The sequence below is a fragment of the Canis aureus genome, chromosome 15, assembly GCF_053574225.1.
Source record: "Canis aureus isolate CA01 chromosome 15, VMU_Caureus_v.1.0, whole genome shotgun sequence".
Lineage (NCBI taxonomy): Eukaryota > Metazoa > Chordata > Mammalia > Carnivora > Canidae > Canis > Canis aureus.
Genome location: NC_135625.1, coordinates 27205867 through 27233439, shown reverse-complemented (window position 1 = coordinate 27233439; position 27573 = coordinate 27205867). Strand labels below are relative to the sequence as shown.

The 27573-nt window shown below is 36.9% G+C and overlaps 1 long non-coding RNA gene across 6 annotated transcripts in view; it reads right to left on the bottom strand.

Annotated features, from left to right (window-relative positions):
• Positions 1-1123: 1123 nt before the first annotated feature.
• Positions 1124-27573, bottom strand: part of LOC144284421 (uncharacterized) — a 364283-nt gene continuing 337833 nt past the window's right edge. For all 6 annotated transcript variants that reach the window (XR_013352774.1, XR_013352775.1, XR_013352769.1 and 3 more), the window contains 3 exons: positions 10243-10310; positions 1930-2040; positions 1124-1230 (listed from right to left, as the gene is read on the bottom strand). This is a non-coding gene — a long non-coding RNA (uncharacterized LOC144284421). The remainder of the gene's footprint in view (positions 1231-1929; positions 2041-10242; positions 10311-27573) is intronic.

Genomic DNA, 27573 nt, shown 5'->3' with positions numbered 1-27573 from the left:
AAAAGCCAGAAAGTGCATGCCAGGCCCTAAAAGTCACGCAGTCCTTGGACAGTTAGGGAAGTGGAGAGGGTAGAGCGTGCACTACATGCTAGTGACTAATTTCCTTGCAAGCTCAGCTGTCTCCCCAAAGCAACATTAACAATTCACCCTGTCCTTATGATTCATATCTTAATGACACAAAAATACCAGTTAGGAAAAAAAGTAAATGTGAGCTCATTTTTAAGTGATATTTTAAAAACACGAATGCACATTGCCCTGAGTTTAGGGAAGTGTGGCTTCAGAATTAAAGTGGCAGGCTCATGTGGTTTAAATAAGCTGAAAATTGGTACAAGTGTCAATTCACTTAAGCCTGAGCCAAGTTCATTAAGTGGAATTCTTACCCAGAAGTCTCCTGGAATGATGAGATGTCAGCCTAGATGCTCAAAAAGAGAACAGGACTTGTACCATAGCCAAGGGAATTGTAGCAAGGTGGATATTCACTGCAGAGCAATTTTACCTGTTCCATATCTTTTTTTTCTGAGAGTGAAACCTTTTCAATTTAAAATGACAGGACTTCTGGAAGACAGGGACCACCTGTACAAAAAATAAAAAACCAGTACCTCCCCCATCTCGCACAGTGTCCCAAGACCCTGCGGGGTGGTGGAGATGCACCAATAAATAAATAAATAAATAAATAAATAAATAAATAACAGGACTTAAAGACTCTTCAAAAATATTATCTAGGGTCACCTGACCAGTGACAGAGCACAGACAAGAATCCATATTCTCTGATTCTTTCCACTACACCACATGGATCCTTAACTTTTGTGAACATACTTGTGAACATACATAATTGTTTATCTTCATTTTCTTCCATGGTACCTTCAGAAGCAATTGCTTTCTGAATACTCATGCTATTCACTTCTGAACTCCAGAAGTGCTTCCAAAGTGCTTCCACTCTTTTGCTGTTTTATCTGCCTGCAAAAGGGCTGCCAGAGAATGAAGAGCTCTTCATTTGTCTTTTGCCTTTCACATCTCTTGAGGGCACCACAAACTCTAACCAGGAGCTGTTTGGGGAAGGTGATCTGAGCCATCTAGTTTCTGTCATCTCTTCTGAGGCACATAAAAACATAAAAATGGGGGTGGTGGTGATGATGTGTAGTGAAGCGAAAAAGAATACTGCATACCTGCTTAGTCCAGCAACTCAGAAGAAAACACCCACCATTTGAGGAAGGACTGGTAGATGCATTGCTGGAGAGAAAGAACATTAAGAGCATGAAAAGCATTGGAAACTGAAGCAAAGCCAGTGCAGCTGGGGTGAAAATAGCAAAAGGTGGCAAGCAAGGTCCAGATAAGGCTGAGAATTGAGGAGTTGAGGGTTGAGGAGTTTTTCTTTCTTTCTTTTTTTTTAAAAGATTTTATTTATTTATTCATGAGAGACATAGAGAGAGGCAGAGACACAGGCAGAGGGAGAAGCAGGCTCCCTGCAGGGGAGTCCAATGTGGGACTGGATCCCAGGACCTCAGGATCACCACCTGAGCCAAAGGCAGGTGCTCAACCACTGAGCCACCCAGGTGTTCTGAGCAGTTTTTCTTTATCTTATGGGCAGTGGCAAAACATTCATTTTGTAGTGGGATGAATGAGACATACTTGGATTTTGAAAGTTGCCTTTGCAATGTGGAAAATAAGTTGGAAGTGGGAAGTTCAATGGAGTGCAAGTAGACAAGTTAGAAAGTTATTGCAAAAGTGCAGGGGAAGTTGGTGGTGGCTGAGATGTGGGTGCTATTAGTAGTAATGGGCAGAGGAGACAGAGACCTATTAAAAGGCAAATGTAATGGGACTTGGTTTTGGACTTGATGTGAGAGATGGTGGGCCTGAATTTTTCTCATTTACTACTGCAGACCCACTTCCCACCTTGCTCCACCCTTCTATTTTCCCCAAGAGGCTGACCTTCCTGTAGTAAAACAAATGGCTTCCTTGACCTCGGGCTTCTGATGAAGTTTGGCAGATGGGCAGCCCAGCCGGAGAGTAGTGAAGGCAAGGATTTGCTCCTCATATCGTCTAGAAATGAAATAAATATTGGTTATCTAGAAATGTTGAGTGACCTCTTAAGGAGCTACATGATCTATATAAGCAGAAAAGCTCTTAATCTGGTAGGCAGAAACCTAGCTCTCATTACTGTGGGGATTTTAATGTCTTAGCCAGTTCCCGAACTTCAAAGAGTTAACAAAAGTCCACAACTTTTTAAATGATGGGCCCTTTGAGGAACAACCTGGAAACCTAGTCATAGGACTTATGGTAGGTAGAATAATGACTTCCAACCCCAGAAAGATATCCACATTCTAATTCTCAGGACAATGTTATGTTACAGGGTAAAGGGGGAATTAAGGTTGCCCATGGAATTAAGATTGCTGATCAGCTGATGGTCAAGCAGGGAGATGATTCTGGATTATCTGAGTGGATCTAGCATGATAACCAGGATCCTTAAAAGTAGAGAAGGAAAGCAGAAGAAGAAAGTCAGAGAAAGTGATATGTCATTGGAAGAATGGCCAGGGACATACAGGGTTGCTGGCTTTGATAATGGAGGTAGAAGGCCTCAGGCTAAAGACTGGGGGTACCCTCTAGTAGTTGAAAAAGGCAAGGGCATGATTTTCCCCCAGACTATCAGAAAGTAATGCAGCCCTGCTGATAATGTGGTTTTAGCCTAGTAAGATCCATTTTGGTTTTTTTTGTTTTTTTTTGTTTTTGTTTTTGTTTTTTTTTAATTTTTATTTATTTATGATAGTCACAGAGAGAGAGAGAGAGAGAGAGAGAGAGGCAGAGACACAGGCAGAGGGAGAAGCAGGCTCCATGCACCGGGAGCCTGACGTGGGATTCGATCCCGGGTCTCCAGGATCGCGCCCTGGGCCAAAGGCAGGCGCTAAACCACTGCACCACCCAGGGATCCCTAGTAAGATCCATTTTGGACATCCAACCTATAGAGCTGCAATAAAATCAATTTGTGTTCTTTAGAGACACTAAGTTTGTGTTTGTTATTTCAGCAGTAGAAAATGAATACAGGACTGTATTAGTTTGTGAGGGTTGCCATAATGAAACACCACACTGGGTGGCTTAAACAGTAGAAATTTACTTCTCACAGTCCTGGAGACTAAAGTCTAAGATCAAGGTGTTGGGTGGTTTGATTTCTCTGGAGGTCTCTCTCCTTTTGGTTCTTTTTCACATGGTCATCCCTCTGTGCTCACACTCCTCTGATATCTTTTTGGTGTTTCATATTTCCTCTTCTAAGGATACTAGTCACATTGGATTAAGGCCTCATTTTACCTTAATTACCTCTTTCAAGGCCCTCTCTCCAAAATAGTCACAATCTCAGGTACTAGAGGTAAGGGCTTCACTATGTAAATTTTGTGAGAACACAATTCAGTTAATAACAACTATATCATAAGCCTCCCTTGATGTCATCTCCAGAGCATCCTGAGGCAATATACTAAAGTGATTTATAGGAGCTTGTTAAATAGAGGCTCAGAACTCATGCCATGTTGTGTGCGTATGGACTATCCTGGCCCAAATCCATCTCGTCATTGATCTTATTGGGGCTATAGACCCATCCTGTGGTTATTTCCCCAGATATAAAATGTGTATTGAAAATAGATATATTTAACTGAGAGAATCTACATTTATTTCCTGATCTGTGGAGTAAGAGCTCTCTTGATGGAAAGGGTCAAATAGAAGCCATAGAGACTTATACCTTCCTACCAGGATAGTAATCCAAAAGCCATACTGCACCCCTGGGAGAACTAGTGAGATCTGGACACAATCAAATATTAATGTTGCAAAGCAGTGATTTCAGGGGGAATGAAATTTTCAGAATGGGCAACGGCATGAAAACATTCATTTACTATGTAAATGTCCATTAAAGGGCATCTACCATGGCAGGTTAAAAATCTGGTTGACAAAATGACTCTCCAGTGAAAGTCAGCTTTTTCCTCCAGCCACTGTGTATACAGAGTAACACTGCAATAGAGATGGAAGTGATTCATAGGCTGAACAACATGGGCTTTCCCTTAACAAGGCTGATACAGATATTGCTACTACTGAGTTTTTGATCTGTCAACAGCAGATGCGAACACTAAAGTGTCCTAATATGGCCCAACCAGTCATCAGATGGCACCTCGATCACACTGGACCTCTTACAAGGAGGAATGTCTAATCTCACTGGGATAAACACATGTTTAGAATGTGGAGGTGCCTCTCCTGCTTTCAGTACTTCCCCCAGCACCACAGTAAACAGATATACTGAATCCCTCATTCAACACTAATGTATAATCATGCAATATTGCTTCTGACCAAGGCATATACTTTATAAATGGTTTTAGGTTTAAAGGCTTTAGGAACAAGCTCTGATTTGCTAAGTTTGGTGAGGGGTCTATTACTAAACCAATCACTTTTGTCTAGAGGTGGGGTTTTGTAAGACTGTCTCTCACAGGGAGGCCTGGCTGGCTGGCTCAGTAGTTGCATCTGCCTCTGGCTCAGGTTGTGATCCTGGTTCTGGGATCCAGTCCCACATCTGGCTCCTCGCAGGGAGCCTGCTTCTCCCTCTGCCTGTGTCTGCCTCTCTCTCTGTGTCTCTCATGAAGAAATAAATAAAATCTTTGGTGTTTTTTTTTTTTTTTTTTTAGACTATCATCACAACAACTGGATGGATTGGGAGAAGGAATATGTCTCAGAAGAGGAGAGGAGTGTTAGTTAGTAGGGGGTATACTTCAGCATTAACTTTCTCTTCTGAATTTCATATTCATCTGTCATTTGACTTTTCATCTATTTGTCCTATTTTTTAAGCAGAATAATAAATAAGGGCATGCATATTCTCAATATATTTTTATATTAAAGTATTGATAATAATAGCTCACATTTATACATTGTTTAGGGCATAAATTGTTACTATTTTTTTTTTCATTTTGTCTTGCACATAATAGGCCCTTAATACATTTTTTTTTTTTTTTTTTTTAAGAGAGGGAAAGGGGCAGAGAGAGAAAGATTGAGAGAGAATCTCAAGTAGGCCCCATGCCTAGCACAAGCCCAACTCAGGGCTCGATCTCAGATCTCAGGATCCTGAGATCATGACCTTGAGAGTTGGCTACTTAATTGACTGAGCCACCCAGGTGCTCCTTAATACTTTTTTTTGAGTGGAAAAAGGAAAATGAAAGAACTTTTACACAGTTTATCTCATTTCCTTCTTCACAATGTCTTTATATTATGGACAGAATAATATTATCCCAGTTTAGAACTCAGGAAACAAAGGCTAAGAGGAAGTAACTGCCTTAGAAGCCATCACAAGGAAGGTAAAAGATTCAGTCTGAATCACAACATCTAATCCTTCTTTGCCATATTGTGTTTATCTGTAAATATGATAATGATGATCCACGTGGAACACTGTCTTCCTACAAAATGGCACTAGAGACCTTTTCCATATTTGGCAAATTCCTCACTGTGTCTTTTCAGGAGGCAGGGTTTCCCAACCCTGCAAGCTCTCTCCCTAGTCCTTGATAACTGGGGTGCATGCTATGAGTTAGGGCAGGCCAAGACTAAGTCCTGCCTGGGTTTTGAATCTTGGGAAAATGTGACAAAGATGTTTGAATGGGTAAGAAACAATTCATGGCAATGGCAGGAATGAGGGCCAGGAATGAGGGTAGAGGAAGATTTGTTATCAAGAATCCTGTGTTGATGGTGCTATCGCATCATCCTTAACTCAGAGGCTTTGGACCTGTGCTGCTTTGTCTTTGCTTCACGCCCTTCCTCAGGCTGTTTTCCAGCCTTCCCACTGATTCTGGGAGGGACCAGTCTTTCAGTAAAGTTCTTTGCTGCTTACATTAAACACAGTTCTTACTACTATAGTATTGATGATACTTGATGTAACCGAATAGAAACTGACATAGAGAAACCAGATGGTCTTAGGAATCCTGATTACTCATCTCTGGCTAATCACCATTGCCCAGAAGTTTTCCTTTCTTTCTTTTTTCCCTCTTCTGTTTTTCAATTTGGTTGTTAAGAGCTAAAATGCTGATGGTTTACACTATTCCAATTGTAGCTTTATAAATGGCATGCTATGTCTCCTGAATCATAGGCAGTTTGAATAAATGGATTCTTACATGGAAATTGATCATATTCTATTTCTTCTCATTAGATACATAACATGGCTATGGGATATGCTTTGTGATCTTTAATAACTATCCATTTAAAAATATTCACTCAATCCCTAGCAACTTAGAGGTAAACACCTTAATTTACCAAACCTATGATAAAAAGAATAGTTAGAATTTTGTTAATTAGTTCAGGTGCCTGAACAGATCTGATGGAGTCCTGCAGCTCTCTGCAGGACACGGATGTCATCCAAAAAGCACCCAACTACGGAGAACCATGAATATGATAATAGGAATGAAAGGAAATAGCAATTTTTTATCATCAGCCAAAGTGAAGGATATCCCACAAAGGACAAAAGCACCACCATCTTTTGAATAATAGTTCAAAGAGGATGATTCAGAAAAATGAAGAAATAGAACTAATGTAAATTGCTCAAGATTGCATTTTTCTTTGTAATATAAATGGCAATTGCAATGCTTAATCTTGAGCCTCCTATTATTTAGATATGAATACAAATTATCTGAGGAAAATTCCTTTGTGAGACAAAAGTTTTTTGAAATTTAAATGAGTTCTTTCCCATCTGTCATAATGCTTACAACAAATTTACACAGACTTCGCATGGCATTGATCGTCACCAAAGGGAACAATCTTCCCTGGCTGTTTTTACATCATCTGGAAGAGATTTTGTTTGTTTATTTATCCTTTTTTTTTTTTTTTTTTTTTTTTACTATGGTGGACACTGACATTTTAAATATTACAGCTTTTAAAACCTATACCAAAAACATTGCATTACCTACATTTTAAAATATCAAGTAGCTAAGACAGATTAAGGAGAATTGTTAAGAAATTCATTTCTGACATTATTATATTTATGTTCAAAATAAATTCCTTGCATTCAAATCACTTGCTATATTCATACAACACAGGAGAAAAAGAGGAAGGTGGGACCACTAATGACTAAACTATATAAATCAGCTAGTAAAAACTATTCAATAAAGAAACATTGTGTTATTTATTCAAGAAAGGCATTACGGAATCCTCACTGTTTTCCAGGAACTAAATATTTTTATTTTCTTGTGATAATTTACTCATTATCATGCACAGGATTCTTTTTTTTTTTTTTTTTTTTTTTTTTTTTTTTCTTTTATTTTTTTTTTTTTTTTTATTTTTTTTTATTTTTTTTTTTTTTTACTTTTTTTTTTTTTTTTTTTTTATTGGTGTTCAATTTACTAACATACAGAATAACACCCAGTGCCCGTCACCCATTCACTCCCACCCCCCGCCCTCCTCCCCTTCTACCACCCCTAGTTCGTTTCCCAGAGTTAGCAGTCTTTACGTTCTGTCTCCCTTTCTGATATTTCCCACACATTTCTTCTCCCTTCCCTTATTTTCCCTTTCACTATTATTTATATTCCCCAAATGAATGAGAACATATAATGTTTGTCCTTCTCCGACTGACTTACTTCACTCAGCATAATACCCTCCAGTTCCATCCACGTTGAAGCAAATGGTGGGTATTTGTCATTTCTAATAGCTGAGTAATATTCCATTGTATACATAAACCACATCTTCTTTATCCATTCATCTTTCGTTGGACACCGAGGCTCCTTCCACAGTTTGGCTATCGTGGCCATTGCTGCTAGAAACATCGGGGTGCAGGTGTCCCGGCGTTTCATTGCATTTGTCTCTTTGGGGAAAATCCCCAACAGTGCAATTGCTGGGTCGTAGGGCAGGTACAGGATTCTTATTTAAATAGCACACAAGATTAACTATGGATGCTAATCTTGGGCCTGGAATCCTGCCTCTGGAATTTACTAACTGTGACATCAGGCAAGTTATTTACCAGTAAAATGAGGATTAAAACAACAATGACAAAAGCTATTAGAATTGAATACAATCATATTTGTAAATAACATATGACAGTGTCTGGCATCTAGTACCTCCTCCATAAGTGTACTGTTAAATTCTCAACAGCAAATTAAAATGTTAAAATTTGAAAATGTAAAACCAACATTGAATCCTTTTATTAGTACTATTTTTTTTCCTTAAAGAGCAATTTCTTAGGAAATACTAATTAATTAGTAATATTCTTTCATCTTTAGTAGCTGATTTTTAATATCGACATGCCATTTTAGCCAGTAAATTCAACTGAAGAGTTGATTTTGATTGTAAATGAGATGGGTTGTTGTATTTTCTATTCTCTTATTTACTTTTATCCCTTGACAGATTTCTTTTTGTCCTTGATAATTCAGCAATTTAAATTAATGATTTAAAGTCTTATAGTGATTGAAAAGATTCTTGTTATGTAAATCATCATGATTTATTTGCTAATATAAGTCAAGCATTATAACATCATGGGAAAAACCACAGATTCTAAAGTCAAACTATATGGCTTCAAATTCCAGCAATACCACTTAATAGTTTTGTGACTTTGCACAACGTATTTAACCCGTATCTCAGCTTCCCTCACCTCTAAAACAGGGATAAAAGAGCAACTATTAGATGATTGCTGTGAAAATTAAATGACTTTATAGCTGTGCTTTTGAAGGAAGCTGAAGGAACTCTATTTTTAGAAAGGCTCCATCTCTGCTGTTTTTCTGCTAGGCCCCATTTCCTCATATTCCATATTTCGCCTCTGAATAAGCCAAAGAAGTTATATTTCCACTTCAAGGGAGAAGCAAAAATAAAACAAAACAAACAACCAACCAACCAAACAAACAAAAACCCAAGAAAACAATAAGAATCATTCTCTGAATTTTGTCCTAGTCCCCAAACACCTCGTAAGACCAAAGAAGAGCCAGATCCCAAACATGATCCCAAGGATATTAGCTTCCAAGAAATCTTGGCTGACACTGGCATCAATACCTCTCCCTTCTGTATGTAATTACCTATTGTTCGCCTGACACTCACCTTTGATTGGATCCTACCCTGGATTCTTGGAGGATCACCATAGACCCTTTTCTAATATAAACTCCTAGCCCCAGGCAATGACGAGACTCACTCCCTTTCTTTTCTGAGTCTCCCAGACAGTGTCTACTATTCTCTACCTGTCACTCCACACTTTTCAATGAACTGTTTCCACTTTTTCTGCCTCTCATTTGAATTCTATCCTCTGTGAAGCCAAGGAACTTTTGGCTTGTCCTGTAGGACCCTCCCTGGGTTCTCAGACTCAGCCTGCCTATACCATTTCACAGAGTGAATAATCATAAGCGTTGGGCATCTGGGTGGCTCAGGGATTGAGCGTCTGACTTTGGCTCAGGTCATGATCCCGGGGTCCTGGGATCAAGTCCCACATCAGGCTCACCACAGGGAGCCTGCTTTTCCCTCTGCCTATGTCTCTGCCTCTCTGTCTCAAGTCTCTCATGAATAAATAAATAGAATCTTAATTTTAAAAATCATAAGTATTAATTAGCATTATTGGTATCATTATAATAATTCTTTTTGTAATGTCATGATAGTTTAATTTTTGGTGTCTACTTTGGGGCCTTTGAAATGTGTATTTGCTGTACTTTTTGGTGGCTGTTGTTGTGCCCAAGATTGCGAATCCGAGAAAGCACCAAGGAGCCAACACCAATGCAAACACACGAGGGTTTATTTACAAGCTCGAGCTTGGGTTCTAGTATACCCAACACAGCGGAGCAGGGACTTGGACCCCGAGACTAAGAGACTTAGCAACTTTATAGGGGCCAGTGGCCAATGGGATACGCAGAAAGTTACACAGTCATGTTGGTCCACTCGCAGGTGGCTGATTGAATTACATTTTACCCTAAAGTATCCATTTGAACTGGCCTATCACTGAGCCGATTTCCCATTAGGGTGTGCCCTGGGCTTGACTAGGGTGGGGCAGTGCCCTAAGCAGGTCGGCACAAGGTGGGTGCTGCACAAAATGGAATGGGTTCTGCTCTGCTTGTCCAGGGGTAGGGGATTTTTGTTAAATTTCCTGGGTCCCACAGCTGTCAACTTCTTTGATGGCACCTGTATTTCAAAAATATGTTTACTGAGGATCTGTTATGAGTTAGACACATTGAAAGACTTGTGGGTGAAATAAATGTAACAACAAAAATGTTTTATTTTAAATGTAAAATGGAAGGGAAACATGTATGTGTAGACACTGTTAGTACTCACCAGTAGTAGGTTCTCCTTGCTTTCCTGAGTATTTGATAGATCACACTTTCATTTGAGTCACTTTTGGGCTAAGACAATGAAAAGTGCAAGTTCAGGTAGGAAGGCATACTTAGAATCTTACAATTGCAAAAATTATTCAATAATGGATTACATGTTACAAAGGATATAACATGACATCAAAAATAACATGCCATAAATATGCAAAGAACATAATACATTTATATTAGTATTAAAAAATACTATTTCTTACAGTAGCAATTTGTCTCTTTTCAAATAAAATAGAACACTTTAAAATTTCAGAATTTCACAAACTGTCACTAATAATAGTTTATAAAATTCCAAATGAGTTTTACAGAACTCTCAGAAATATTTTGAAATATCTTTAGAATGAAATCAATTTCATTATATTTACAGGTTCTGTGAAAAAGAATGCCATCTTGTTCATGAATCACAGGAACTCAAAATCATAGTTTCTGTACTGAAACCAAAGGAAAATTATAGAAATATGTGGATCTATTTTGAGTCATGGAATTTAATAAAATAATTTCATTTAAAAATACATTTAAGTTTCTCAAGATATTTGACACAAACATTTATTATAACCTTAATGATCTTATCCTTATTGTATGGGTCAACAATTTATGGCCAACTACTTGTTTTTGTAAAAGTTTTATTGGAATATAGTCATGACAATTTATGTACATATTATTTATGGCTGCTTTTACTTCAACTTCAGAGGTATTTGTGACAGACAGTAAATGTCCCACAAAATTGAAAACATTTGCTATGTGACCCTTAATGAGAAAAATTTGCTAAACTCTGCTTATAGAGTTAGTAATTTTTATTAATTTATCAACTTTTAAGTATTTTTAATTTAACTCAGAGTTCAATGCACTAAAACAGAAACCTATACTCTTGTGTATTTGGAAGTTTTAAGCAGAAAACTTTTTTTTTTTTTTAAGTAAACTCTACTCCCAATGTGATGCTTGAACTCATTGATGTAGGAATGAGTTAGGGGCAGACAGGGCTAGGCAGGGAAAGATAAGGGAAAGGCCCAGAGTCTGGTTCCTACTCATCCCAAGAAAACAGAGATAAAACAGTAAAAACAGAAAAACCTGGCTCCTTAGCTCCAAAATGTTAGAGAATATGCCCCTTTAATGGCTACTAAGTAATAACAGAAATCCCAGATGTAAAGAATTGCTATGGAGAAGATATTAAAGAGAAGGGAACACCTTATTTGTGCTCATGATATTTACAAAGAAACATCTTGTTTGTTATAAGTCCACCACGTTTGTTCTACATATAGAATGATATTTACAAATCCACCCTGATATTGAAAGAAATTTACCAAGTTCCTTGGCCAGTTTCCTATAAAAGACAAACCCTAAAGGCCTTAGTGGCAACTGTTGGGACCCCTCGGGTTTTTGATAGCTTTTTCTGTATCTTTGCTTAATAAACCTCTATCAAAGCTTTGCTCATTCTTTTGTCCAGGAGATTCATTCTTCAACTCCATGAGACAAGAACCAAGCTCTCCTGTATAATCATGATCCTGAGATCAAAAGTCATATGCTACCTACTGAGCTGGCCAGCCACCCCTAAGCAGAAAAGTATTTAATACAAGGAATAATGTATCCACAAAATCGTTGGAAGACCTGAAAGGGGCCAAATCTAGGTTGGGGCTCTTGGAATGTCTCCCAGAACAATTTAGAAATGAGCTTCCTGGATACCTACTACCTCTAAGGTCTCCACTGGAGGAATCTGGGCCCAAAGAAACAGGCCTAGGCCTCTGCATCCTCAACTTCTTCTCTCATCTAGAGAACTGAAGAATGAACAATATTCTCCAGAACTTTGCTGCAGGAAAGATTTAAAGCTCCATTATCTGCTTACCAGAAGCCCTGGGCAAAGACACTAGGAAGAGGCCTCTATCACACTTCTGCCTTCTTATTTGCAAAAGAATTATTCTAACTGGGGGATCCCTAGGTGGCTCAATGGTTTAGCACTTGCCTTTGACCCAGGGCGCGATCCTCGGTCCCGGGATCAAGTCCCGCATGGGGCTCCCAGCATGGAGCCTACTTCTCCCTCCTCCTGTGTCTCTGCCTCTCTCTCTGTGTCTATTGTGAATAAATAAATAAATCTTAAAAAAAAATTTATTCTAACTGGATATTTTACACCCAATCTGCAAGGGAGTTTGGAAAATGTTAAATGTAGTTTTTTGTTTGTTTGTTTTTGTTTTTTGTTTTTTGTTTCAATCTCTCCTAGAAAAAGGGTGGAATGGATAGATATTGAATGAGACAACTCATCTGACAACATAATAAAAACAAAAGTAATGCTCATTAAAATTATCTAATTAGAGGATAACTATTACAGGTTATTTAGAAACCATATCTAAATACATAGATTTACACATACACATACCCATCTGCTTATAGAAATGGTGAAATGCTAATATTATACTAGCAGGGATCACAATCCTATTTTCTGGTTTACATATTGCTTTTTTTCAGTTATGTTAACTGGTTTATGTTATTGGTTTAGTTCACAACAGATTAAAATCTGAGAGCAAAGGGAGAGTTTATGTGAATTTAAAATAATCCCAGGCAATTTGACTCAGCTTTCCTCCTTCCTTTTTTTCTTAACCCATATTCTTTGAATGCTACCTTCACTGAAAATTATACATATGTAATTAAATAAAAGTAAATACCCCCAAATATTTAAACTGATTGCTCCTAAGTGGTGAAATTATTGCTCGTTTTCATATTTCTTTCAACATTATGACACAAAAATATGTTTAATCACATTGTCTATATAGATAAAAATAGCTTTCATTAAATGCCGGGACACCTGCACCCCAATGTTTCTAGCAGCAATGTCCATAATAACCAAACTGTGGAAGGAGCCTCGGTGTCCATTGAAAGATGAATGGATAAAGAAGCTGTGGTCTATGTGTACAATGGAATATTCCTGAGCCATTAGAAACGACAAATACCCACCATTTGCTTCGACTTGGATGGAACTGGAGGGTATTATGCTGAGTGAAATAAGTCAATTGGAGAAGGACAAACATTATATGGTCTCATTCATTTGGGGAATATAAAAAATAGTGAAAGGGAATAAAGAGGAAAGGAGAAAAAATGAGTGGGAAATATCAGAAAGGGAGACAGACCATGAGAGACTCCTAACTCTGGGAAACGAACAAGGGGTGGTAGAAAGGGAGGTGGGCAGGGGTGGGGGAGATTGGGTGACGGGCACTGAGGGGGGCACTTGATGGGATGAGCACTGGGTGTTATTCTATATGTTGGCAAATTGAACACCAATAATAAAAAAAAAAAAAGAATAGCTTTCATTAAGCTTAAAACTTAATTCAGTAGATACCAAAGTTGTGTTCCAGCATTATACTATTTGCCTTTCCATTAGCAGTTAATAAAGCAAATACCCGTTTCCTTAAACCTTTATTGCTCTGAAGTTTGTTCGTTTTAACTTTGTCATTTAATAAATAATTGTTTCTTATTAATATGCTTTATGCATTTAATTGATTGAAGGTGAGATTCACCTAAACTTCTCAGTGCATTGGTCATTTACAGTTATTTATTGAATCTCTTGCCCACTGCATAGTCTTTTGAAGTTTTTTCTTTTTTTTCTTATTGGTTTTAGGAGAACTTATCTACTAAGGACCATGATTTCTTATGCTTTGATAATTATTATAATTATTTCATTTTTTGCATTTGGTTATGCTTGTTGTGATATTTTAATAATATAATTTTAAAAAACTTTTTATGTGATCAGATCTATCAGCCTTTTATGGTTGTATTTTCTGCTTCTTTTTTTGTTTAAAGAAATCTTTCTCAACTCACTACCATATAAACAATGTTTAGTAAAGAAAATTACAAGAAAAGCCACAGAGTGAAAGAAAAAACTTGTAATATACCTAACATGAAAAGACCTGATATCAGACCATATGAAATATTCTTTTTTTAAAGATTTTATTTATTTATTCATGAGAGATAGAGAGAGGCAGAGACACAGGCAGAGGGAGAAGCAGGCTTCACACAAGAAACCTGATGTGGGACTCAATCCCGGACCCCGGGATCATGTCCTGAGCCAAAGGCAGATTTTCAACTACTGAGCCACCCAGGCATCCCATATATGAAATATTCTTACAAATGATTACCTGGTAAATAAAAGATATGAAAGAATAGAAGATACTCAATTTCAGTAATTTCATTTTTAAGTATATACTTGTATTAGTCAGGGTTCTCCAGAGAAACAGAACCAGTAGGAGATATCTCTCTATATATAGAGGTAGATATAGATATATAAAGAAGATTTATTAAGAGAAATTGGCTTGCTCATGTGATTATGAATGCCAAGAAGTCCCATGATCTGCCGTCTGCAAACTAGAGATCCAGGAAAGCCAGTGGCATAATTCAGTCCAAGTCTGAAGGCCTGAAAATATGAGCAGCCAATTGTGCAAATACTATTCAGGACCCCAGTGGATTAGCTGATGTCCAACTGATACACTAAGTTGGGCAATTTACTTTACTAAATCCACAATTCAAATCCTAATCTCAACTAGAAACCTCTCACAGACACACCTGGAAATAATGTCTAATCTGGGCACCCTGTGGCCAGCCAAGTTGACACATAAAAATAACCATCCCAACACCTCAAAGAAATTCTTGCACATATGGGCTAAGAGATGTAACCAAAATAATCTTCAAACAAATGTCTTTGTAACAGCCCCAACTGGAAACAACTCAAACATCCTTTAGGAATAAAATGAATAGGTATTATGGTGCATTGATTCTCAAACCCTTGCATGTTTGGAAACTTATACTTTTACAAATCACTAACTACCCAAGGGCTTCCTTTATGTAAGTTATATCTTTCAATATTTATCATATCAGAAATTAAAACTGAAGATCTAAAAAATTATTTAAGATAATAATAAATCTATTGCATACACTCTTATAAATATTTTATGAAAAATAAGAATATTTCCACACAGAAAAGAAAAACTGGCATTGCTTTATACTTCTTTATTTTTTTTTAATTTAATTAATTAATTTATTTTTAAAGATTCATTTATTTATTTATGATAGACATAGAGAGAGAGGCAGAGACACAGGAGGAGTGAGAAGCCGGCTCCATGCTGGGAGCCCAACGCGGGACTCGATCCCGAGATTCTAGGACGGCTCCCTGGGCCAAAGGCAGGCGCTAAACCGCTGAGCCACCCAGGGATTCCCGCCTTATACTTTTTAAAAATGTAAATCTCTTTAACGACTGATTATTAGAAGATAGCTGGAAATTCTCATATCAGCTTCTACATTCAGTTGATGTAATATGTTGTTACATGGATTAAAGTTTATGAAAAAAATACAGTTTCATACAGATGTATAACTGGAAAAGTGAGAAATTTTCTAAAAGGTGTTAAGACAATTGTGGTTATTCTATGTTGATACTACACCACAATTTGACAAGGGATGTCTTCTTAGAGGTAAACTGCAATGTGGAATCTGAAGCCATATTAATGAACTTTTTTTTTACTCTGTTACACTAAAAACTACTGACTTGCACTATACTTTGAATGAATCTTTTTCTCTTGTTGATTTTGTAACATCATGTAGGGTTATTTGGAAAATATAGTTTATTATGCAAACTCCCAAATATTTATACCTGTCCTCATATAGTATCCTAAAAAAATACATTTAAAAAATACCACTATTGATCTCATTTTAAAAGTCAGTAAGTTCTGGGAATCTGTAAAGTTCATATTTTTTAAATTTCTAATTTTTAGTTTATAAACTAAGTATTAGTTATATCACTGGCAATAAATATATCCTCCCCTTTCCCTTGAAGTGTAAGCTCACTTTGTTCTTTTTTGAGAACATGTCTGTCAAATACTCAAATCTCAATAACCATATTTTTCTGCCAATAATTCTTTTAAGTAAAAACATATTTCATGAAAAAGTGGCTAATTTAGCTAACAACTCGGACAACTGCAACAGTGTTTTTCTTTCATATTTTGGTATATGGAAGAGTGTTTCACATATTCCCATTTTAACATGCCAAATATTCTGAAAAGCATACTTGGGCTTTGCATTTAAAAAAACAGAACATTAAAAAAAAAAACAAAACATTTAGGGGATCCTCAAGGATACTCTGTAATGAAACAGGGTTATTTTGCCTGTGAATGTGTGGCAGTGAAGAAAGCAATGGGGATTAAGACAGCTTGGTGTCCCTGCATTGACTATGTTAGGCACCCGCAATTTTACCCAACTGTGGCTTTGACACATCGATGCAAATGAGTCAGTGAAAATGTTGAATTGCATCATATTTTTCTAATGAAAATAGTTCTGATCTCATGGACTCCCCGAAAGGGATTCGAGAACACTAAGTATCAGCAGACCACATTTTGAAGACTACTCTTGTAGTGCATTATTGTAATGGTATATTACTCAGCAATGAAAATGAGCAAACTAAAGATGTAGGTAACCATACAGACCAATCTTATACTTCCCAAACCTTGTTTAAAAAAAGAAGCAAGGGCAGCCCAGGTGGCTCAGAGTTTAGTGCTGCCTTCAGCCAGGGTTGTGATCCTAGAGACCCAGGATCAAGTTCTATGTGGGGCTCCCTTCATGGAGCCTGCTTCTCCCTCTGCCTGTGTCTCTGCCTCTTTCTCTCTCTTTCTGTTTCATGAATAAATAAATAAAATATTTAAAAATAATAATAAAAAATAAAAATAAAAAAAGAAGCAAGGGGCAGCCCGGGTGGCTCAGGGGTTTAGCCTTGGCTTCAGCCCAGGGCATGATCCTGGGGTTCCAGGATCCAGTCCCACATCTGGCTCCCTGCATGGAGCCTGCTTCTCCCTCTGCCCGTGTCTCTGCCTCTCTCTCTCTCTCTGTGTTTCTCATGAATAAATAAAATCTTAAAAAAAAAAAAAAGCAAGATCCAAATAACACATAAGATTTTAGTCACATAAAGTTCTGGACAAGGAAAAGTAGACTCTTATTTTAGGGATGTATACATGTGGTTAAAAGTATATATAGAAAAGCAAATTCATGCTTATTGCAAAAGTCATAGTGGTTACCTCTGGGGAAGTGATGAAGTTATGAATGGGAACAAGAATTCTGAGAGGCTATAAATGATCCATTTCTGAATCTGAGGAGGAGTTCCATGTGTATTCATTTGCTAATAAATCATTAAGCTACCTATTATATATATATATATATATATATATATATATATATACGCAGTAAGGAGGAGCCAAGAGGTCCCCAAGGGAGTAAGGAAGGAGAAATTGGATGGGTGCAGCCCACTCTTTACTTCTCCCCTCTCCCCCACTTTCCTGACCCCTGGAGGGAAATGAGGGCTTTGGTTTCCCTGGGCCAAGGGGCCTATTGAGTGGAACCTGTCAGCTGCTCCTCTCTCTGCAGCTGGAAGTGCTGCCAGCTACAACAGGATGGAGCAGTGGGAGCAGACAGACAGGTCCTCCTGGAAGACAGTTCCCTGCTCCTGGAGACTGGGGCCTCTGGCCCAAGAGAAAGCTCCAGGGCAAGCGGAATGGGCGGTTGTGGCAGCTGGTTTAAAGGTGGAACTTTCCGGCAGCCCCGGTGGCGCAGCGGTTTAGTGCTGCCTGCAGCTTGGGGTGTGATCCTGGAGACCTGGGAGTCCTGCGTCGGGCTCCCTGCATGGAGCCCGCTTCTCTCTCTGCCTGTGTCTCTGCCTCTCTCTCTCTCTCTCTCTCTCTGAATATATAAATAAGTCTTAAAAAAAAAAAAAAAAGTGGAACTTTCTTGGAAGCTCCTTCCCTCTGCTCTTCATCCTTGCCTCCCTAGCAAGCCTGCCCATCAGCCTCCTCCAGTGCACCCAGTGACCCCCTCCCTTGGGGTGACTCCTGATGAAGCACAACTCCCCACAGGGCCCCCAGCCCACAGGGATGGCCATATCTGGGCAGTTCCCAGTCCTGTGGGCTCGGCTATCTGGGGAGCACCCAGATTTTGGGTCTAGATATCCCTGGGGAGTGGGTCCTGGGCTTGGATCTTTCCCTAGGGGGCCATCTTACCCCTTCCTCTCTTCTCTTCCTCCTCCCCCATTGCTGTAAATATTTCAACGAAATGGAAAAGAAAAAAAAAGACAATAAAATTATAATTATAGCATAATTATATAAATATAATTTCATTTACTTTCCTGTATATGCATCATATGTCAATTAAGTAACAAACCTGTTGAATGAACATTTATTCTAGTTTTTTTGTATTTATTTTCTAATCTTTATTGGTATAGAGAAAGAGTCTAGCTTCCCTTTCTCAAATATTAGTAAGCTACCTCTTCTTAAACAGTTTATTTTTTTATCTACTGATTTGAAAAGCTACACAAGGAATGTTTATTATCTTTATAACCCTTCCCTTTTTCATAGCAATATCTAATACTGTATATGGAGTAAAATTTCATATAGTTAATGATAGTTACCTTATTTCATGTTGAATTTTTTTTGCCTGGAGAGTTATTGCTTAATTTGTTTTACCTATTACTCATTATGGGCCACTGCAGCCCAGGTATATTCCTGTTGTCTATTTCAAAGATAGCATAATGAGATCCCCTCAACCATATCTCTAAGTTTGCATGTCTGAAAAGTAGCTTACTTTTTAACCCTTCTCTAGTGAGAGGTTCTAAAGATCAAGAGAAGGCTGTCCTGCTTAAGAAAAGATCCAGTAGAAATTTGGTATTTGAGGTTTGACAATTTGCAAATAACCTGAAGGTTCAGACTATGCAGCAATTTGTAAATTAGCCGAGGCACAAATTTAGATGACAACATGCTGGGAAGTGTTACATAGGAGCATTACTTAGCTAATGAGAAAACATCAGGGACCACACAGCAACCTTAATGTGACATCATCAATGTGACTTAATTATCAGGTATGTAGGAACATCTAATTTACTCTGCATTTTAATGAACAGCAGCTCTGAAAATGTATTCAATTGGTGCTCATATGGAAAGATGATATAGGATACATAAAATCAAAACTTAATAGTTTAAAAGTATTTTAATGAAGGTTAAATTCATAAATATTAAAACTAAAAGATAGTATATAAAGATTGTTTTTGCTATGGATCTTTAATTCTTTGTTTTTTAAAGATTTCATTTATTTATTTGAGAGAGAGAGAGAATACACAAGGGAGAGGGAGGGCAGAGGAAGAGGAGAAGCAGACTCTCTGCTGAGCAGGGAGTCTGACTTGGGGCTCAATTCCAGCATCCCAGGACCCCAGTATCATGACCTGAGCTGAAGGCAGAAGCTTAACCAACTGAGTCACCCAGGCACCCCTGGATTTTTAATTCTTATTAATTTTTTGTAAAGTCCACTTGGGCATTACTTCATTAGAAATGAGAAATTTTATTTCAGAGAAGAAAACCAATGTATGTTCTTAATTATGAGAATTCTCAGGTGACATTAGTGGGTTTAAATGCAGGCCTAGCCCCATGATTTTCACTCCCATTTAGTTACTGACATGTTTTGGAGGGTAGAGACTGGATCTTGTAATTTTTATTCCTGTTTACGTTTGAGCAGTAAAATATCTGGAATTTATTAGATTACACTAAACATTACCTGAGCTTCCGTTAAAATAACACTAATATAAACAATTAGTATTTTCCCAGTTTTTACTGGTCTCTAAATATTGATTGATGCCATCCATTAGCACATTTGTTGATGCATGCAGTCATGACAGCTTTTATTTAAAAGTAGTTTGTTTCTAATCAAATCAGAAAACATGTAGAGGCTCTTTGCAAACTTAAATAGTGCAAAATAATGTTATTATTAATAGTAGTATTTCTATATAATTCATACATATAGGATTATTGCCAGGTTAGTTGACACAGGGCATGCTATGAAGAGATGCTTGATAATTAGGCCAGAACAAAGCATGGCAAATTATTGACTCCTACATAGGAGGTAGAATTTCTTGAGGACAAACAGAATGGAGATAGGGAAGCAAGAATGTAGACAGAATGAATTGGAGAGCATTTGATTTAGGAATAAAGCTGTGAAAAGAATTCAATAATTAAATTTGAAAGGACTATGGGTATTCATGAAGGGAATCATCAAAATATGAGGAAAATAAAAGATTTCAGAGATGTGCACTTTCTGTGAAGTCAAACATTGTGATTTTGTAGTGAGCTGGGTCATCACAGTTCTGTGATATTCACTAAAAACATTTTCTGGACATATAAAAAAATCCCTTTGCTAGTTTCTTTAACATTTCACTACCATCAGATCTCTCATATTCATGAAAGAGATCTATTTTAAGTAAGGAAAAAGGAGTGAATTAATTGCCTATTTTTAAAATTACACAATTTGAAAATAGTTTTTAACTAATTCTTGGGTAATATTTTAATACTAAAATTTCAGCTGATGCTGAGAGTAAAAACTCAGCTAGATCTTGTGAACCTTCAAGCCAGGGGAGAATTTCAATGTTCATAAATCAAAGTTTGAGAAAAAAAGAGTCCTTTAACGTCTGTTTCAAGCTTGAAGGTAATGAACCATTAGTTTTTCTAAATAAGAGAATATTCTCAGTATTTTAAATATATGTTAAACATGAACTAGCACATTTTAATATTGATAAAGTAAGTAAATATTTCTGAAAACTTTTATACATTTGAATGTAAATTGAATAAAACTATATCAAATTTTATGTCATGTCATAAATCATGTGGAGCTCCACAGCATGAGGATATATTCTGATTTCTTGTTATATTTTAAAATATAAGAATAGAATCTGGTTAAGAGAAAATATTTTAACAGATAATACAATCTTCTCTTTTTTTATAACTTTATTTTTTTCTGCAACCATTAATAAAAAATACTGATTCCTTTTATGTTATTGCCTAAATATAGCTATTCCAAATCTTACTAGGATAGATTGTAAATCTATGTGAAAACTGAAACTGAAAAATTGCTGACTTTCAACTTGGAGGTACTAAAGTTAATAGCTGTTTATCCTGCAGCTGGCATAATGATGTGTTTCAGTATCAGAAATAAATATGAAGTTTCATAAGTCAGAAAGTGAATAGTAACCAGATTTGGCATGCATACCAATCTAAGCATATGAATAAAAGGTGAGGAACACAATTAAGTCATCCATAAGTGAAGTAGCCATATAACACTGATATTATCATATACAAATTTTCTTTCTTTCTAGGTGAGATAAAGAACCATTTTTACAATGATTCTGAATTAAATTGCTTGACTATTAGTATCGTTTAAGATATGGAAACTTCAAACTTAGAATAAAGACAACAATGAATACTTTTCATAATTCAACATAAAGAAATGGGCCTTCTTGTGGTTTGTTACCTTTGCCTTCAACTACTCTTAAACATAAACAATTTAGCTGTTCCCGAATTGCAATATCATGTTTTACGTTCTCATTCAAGCTATAGAGTAGAAAACTTCTACATTCCTTTTATAATTCACTAATGCCTTTCAGAGCTTTGAGACCCCTGTGTGCAATTTAACTGTATTCGCATAACAGTTACTCTAACTTGGTTCCTACTGGTTAATAATTGTAGTGTGATTTAAAAACAAACAAACAAACAAACAAAAAAAAAAACCTAATACCTTGGGGCACCTGGATGGCTCAGTCGGTTAAGTGTCTGGCTCTTGGTTTTGGCTCAGGTCATGATCTCAGGTTTCTGAGATGGAGCCCTGCATGGGGCTCCACGCTCAGCAGGGAGTCTGCTTCTTTGCTCTCTCCCTCTGTCCCTCCCTCCACTCATGTGCTCTCTCTCTCTCTCTCAAAAAAAATCTTTAAAAAACACTTATAATTCAAGTGTAAATATTCTAGATATGATAACAAAAGTTTTAAAATAGAATTCTATTTCAGAAGACAGCTCTTCATTTAAAAATGTTTGACAGACATCATTAAGTATATCTTAAAATTGGGTAGTTGGAATTGAAAATGAGATAATTTGTCAACGTAATACAAAACCGACCATCACTTAGGTCATCTTTGTAGGCAATGTGGTTTTAGGTCTTTTAGCTTTTTCTATTTTACTACTCTGCATTGCCTTTATCGTTTCTGACCATCAGGGAAAAAATTAACTATTAGAACTACTTGATCACTAACACTTTCAACAAAGTTTCCTTTATTTTTTGAGTGGCTGCCCCTCAAATCTCTCATCAATAAATCAGTGCTTGCTTGCTCAGTACAAGTTACCTAACCTAGCTCCAAGACTTCCTTTCATTTCGCCTTCTAACAGGAATGTAACCCTGCTTTGACAAATCAGCAAATGCCCAGTACTGTTCTTGTTCACTTTGGTTTGTAAAAAGCTCTCACCTTGCACAGATCTTTGGAGCACCTGCCCATCCTTTGGATGCTGCCCAATTTATGACTCTCTGAATAAAGCTGATTGGATCTTTGAAATGTACCCAGCTGAATTTCACTTTTTATTACCACAGTTTAGTTAAATAAATCATTACTCCCTCAGCAACATGGTCCAGCTTTCAGTTACCATGGTCCCCTCACTATGAGTGATTTTGTGAAGCTCCTCCTCAACGCTAGCTCTTTAATCCACATACCATTACATGAAATAACGTAGATTTCCTGCAATATCTTTGTTGATCTCTATCTATCTGGTATCAGGTTTATACACAGATAGCAGAGTATGTGGTTGTGGTGCCTCTTTGTTTCTTAGTGATAAATCCACATGGCATTTTTATAAAAGTGGATATCATAAGAGGAAACTGGTCAAGAAAGATGAAAGAGGGAACAAGAAAATGAAAACTGTGCTAGAAGTCAAATTCAAGTCAAGTGTAAATGGAGTAAGAGAGACAGCTGACTGGGGATTATGGAACTGGCTACTATTCATGAGACTCTAGAGACGCAGCTAAAGAAACACAGCAAAGGCCAACTATTAAAGATTCAAGAAGTGGTTGTGACAAAAATAATTAAAATGTTCTAGACAAAAAGACACTGGCTAGAACTTCACATTAAAGGAACTTTCACGGATATTTCATGACTTGAAAGCAAAAGATGAAATGTTAAAGCTATTCTACCTTAGGAAACAGTATTAAAAATTGTCAACATAAAACAAAAATGCTTTTTCTGTATAATGTTATGCATTCAGCAGAGGGCAAGTGTTATTGATCCTACTCCTATATATTTTCTTTTTACAAAGGAGTGAAACACTTAAATTTCAATGTTTCAATTTTTAAAATTACAGTGTATTAAGGAAATAACAGTTTTACTCTTTAAAAAAAATTTCCTATACATTTATAGCTTATTGCAAGAGACTTCTTAATGTTTGGACAAAAGCTAATGTTAAGATTAATGGAACTAACATAATTTTTCTCACTGACTAAACTTGGTTATCACATTTTCAACTGGTATGATCATTTTCACTGCTCCACACTACTATTTAAAGTGAGGACTTCTTATATTTAAAGCGAGTGTTTTCAATGACAGTGAAATGATGTTTTATCCAACTGACAGTCTGTTCATATTGTGTAAACATAACACATAATAGCAATTAAGAGACAATGACAATCTACACGAACAAAAATGTTATTTGTAGACAATTTCCTTCTAAAATATCAGACAGAATGACAGAAAGAAAACTCTAATTAAACACAATGCTGTGTTTGATGGAACTCTGCCAGCAAGATGGTATCATTTTATAAGTTGTGATCTGAAAGAGCATGATCAAGAAACAAAATACAAATACATGATTTTAAAAATCAAGCAATTTATAATGAAAATAAAATGATGCAGATTTAATGATACACTTAAGGAAAGGCATGATGAATAGATATCTGCATGGAGTAGATCTCAAAAATGTTTGTAATCGCAATTCTCTGACATGGTTAAATTGGTTTGCTTAGTCTGTTTTTACTGTGTGATTTTCCTTTATCTATAAGCAATATCAATATTGACAGTTCCCATGGTACCATTATAGCATTTACTCAACATTTTGTAGATGTGTGCACATAGATTAAAAGACAAAAGTCAGGTTTTAATTCCCTAGCTTCTAAGATTGCTTTGCCCCAGACTCCTTTTATGTCATAGAATTGCCAAGCTCTGAGTTTTGCTCAGGTATTCACGTTTTTCCAGGCTTCTCCTTCCTTCTGAAGATTTCTTACACATTGTGACAACTCCTTTTTTTTAAAAAATATTTTATTTATTTATTCATGAGAGACACGGAGAGAGGCAGAGACACAGGCAGAGGGAGAAGCAGGCTCCATGCAGGGAGCCCAATGCAGGACTCGATCCTGGGACTCCAGAATCACGCCTGGAGCCAAAGGCAGACGCTCAACCGCTGAGCCACCCAGGTGTCCTGTGACCACTCCTTTATAAAATTAATTTCCTTTTCATGTAAACATTCAAAGTAGACTCTGGAAGTTTATGCACATCAACATTATAAAATTTATTGATTTTTATTGCAAGTTTTAAAAGCTCAAATAATATTTTAAAATGCAACTAAAAGAATGTATACTGCTTTCTATCTGCCCTAAATCTGGAGGTTTTTAAAGAGACAGAAAAGAAAAGTTTGGCTTAATTGCCATTATGGGATGAATGCCCTTGAAAGAGGAAGAGATCCCACAGCTCTTTGTCATGTGATGATACAACAAGAAGAGAGCCCACTGCAAGCCAGAAACAAGCTCTTACCAAGAACTCACCAGGCTGCCAGCCTCTGGAACTGTGAGGAAGTGTCTGCTGTTTAAGTCATCCAATATTTTGTTATTATAGCAACCCAAGATGACTAATATGTTTTCTCTTTCTTTCTTTCTTTCTTTCTTTCTTTCTTTCTTTCTTTCTTTCTTTCTTTTCTTTCTTCTTTCTTTCTTTCTTTCTTTCTTTCTTTCTTTCTTTCTTTCAGTTTTCTCATTTGTCTTTGATAGCATTTTAGCCATTCTCTCTTTCTTCTTGGTATTTTGTAGATGATGATATGTATCTGGGTATAATTTTTTTATCCGTTTAATTACTTGGTGTGTTTTTGCAAAACACACATCTTTCTTTCTTTCTGGAGATCTTTTACTTGATTAGCTCTTCAAATTATGCTTTTCTGTTCTGGGAACTATTTATGTTGGAGCTTCTATCTTCTATATAATTTTAAATCCCTCTCTTTTCTTTTTTTCCATATTTATTTATCTTCTTATGGAAGTATGGGATAAATAAATACACATGGGTCTTAGCGAGGATTTTTCGTATTTTCTTGTTTATTTTTATGGATGTGATTCTCCCCTTTATCTCTCTGAAGATTTTAAATACACTTATTTCAAAGTTTTTAGCATTGTGCTTTTAAAAGTTTTTTATTTTGAAAAAAATTGGCCTCTGTATTGCTGAGTTTTTGTCTTTCTTAGTGTTAGGGTTCCTCCTGTGATTTGTAATTTCCGCATGAAAGTTTATCTTGATTGGAATATTCTTCTCTCTTTTTCTACTTGTCCCCTTTTTTTTTTTCTAGAAGTCTTGTTGTTGCCTATAAACCAGAAAAAAAAGTGTGAAATTTTATCTTTGGCTGGTTGGCGTGTTCTCCCCCAAACAATAGATCCAGTCACTTGGGGGGCATATGATTTCACTTAGGTCCTGTCTGAAGTATTTATTCTTTTTTTCTCCATCCACTGCAGCTAACAGCTTGATGGAGTTACAGGCCAGGGCAGTGGTTCCACATGTTTTCAGGTCTATGTCACATAAGAGGAGCTTTTCCTCAGCCTTCAGTTTCACTGGTAGAGAAGCCTGGCTTCTCTAGTTCACTAGTTATATGAACCCTTGATCCCCACTACTCATTACCAAATTTGATGACTTCTTTCTGGACTCAGAGTCCAACCAACCCTTGAGTCTCATCCTGGATTTCTCTTATTTTTTTCATACATATATGAAAAACTATATATATATGTGTGTGTGTATATGTAAAACACACATGTGTATATTTATATGTGCATCTGTGTGTGTGTGTGGTTTGTTTAATTGTGTGTGTTAGCTCAGATTCTTAAGAAGCAGACATCAAAACAGGATTACTCCTGTAAGAAATGTATTATGACAACATCTGTGAGAAAAAATAGGGAGAAAGCAAGGAGAAGTTGTGTGAGGGATCCCAGAAAAGGAGACGGAGAAGGAAGGGTGAATAGAAGAATCTCAGACTACTATGATGTTCTAAAGAAAGTTCAACAAGGCAGCTGGTGCAAACATGAAGCCAACCTCATATGTCAAGAGGTGTCCTGTTTTTCCCAGGAACAGCTACCTGGGTACTACTGCCATGCTTACTCACCATTGTAAGTAGCCCGTAAGAAGCATGGCCTTAGTGTGAACATTTGGATTTCAGAAGAGGAGTTCAGATCCCAGTCTGTTCTGATTGTTGTAGTCAGAGATCTGAGAGGTACATTCTTGTGGCTACCATACTTGTCGTTTTGTTTTAGGTGTATCTCTCTCTTTTAGGATTTTATTTATTTATTTAAGAGAGAGAGAAAGAGAGCGAGCATGAGTAGAGGGAGGGGCAGAGGGAGAGAGAAAGGATCAGGCTTTCTGCTGAGCTGGGAACCCCATGAGGGGCTCAATTCCAGGACCCTGAGATCATGACTTGAGCCAAAGTAGATGCCTAAGTAACTGAGCCACCCAGGTGCCCTGTAGGTGTGTCTTTTTCAAGAAACATAGACAATAACTCCAATTCAAGACAGCAAACTGATTATATGTTGAAGTCTCCTCCTCCTGCACCAAATCTGTACAAATAACCCCAAACAGGAGGACAAATACATGACCATTCTCAAAAAGCAATTAAGAACTTTAAAGAGATCAAAATCTAAGAGAACTCCTTGAACAAAAGAAAACAGAATTCAGAGCCCAAAAAACATTTAACAGACTATTCCTACAAACAGTAGATGTGGCATCAATCATGCTCATCATCAATAATACAGGAAACAGGAGGGTACCTGGGGCAAGTTACTGGACAGGATCACTGGATAAAGCAGTAGCAATTTGTGTCTAGGCAGTGAACAGCCAATTTGGGACCTTGGATCAAAGAGGCAAGTAACTCCCCCTTGTGGCTGCCATAAAGATAGGATAAATGGGTTGTTACACTGAAAGAGATAGGGGCACCTGATGCAGGAAGAAGCAACTTCAAAGGCCGTAAGAGAGGACCACTTTCTTTCTTTTTCAGTATGTGAAACTTTCATAAATCTATTCAAACTTAAAAAGTTAATTTTAAGCGTGTCATATTGTGGTTATTCTAATATAAAGATTTTCTGTCATATACAATTTATCAAAGCATTTCAGGGTTTTTTGAGATTATTATGTTTTTAAATTTTTTTTAAAGATTTATTTATTTGAGAGAGAAAGAGAGAG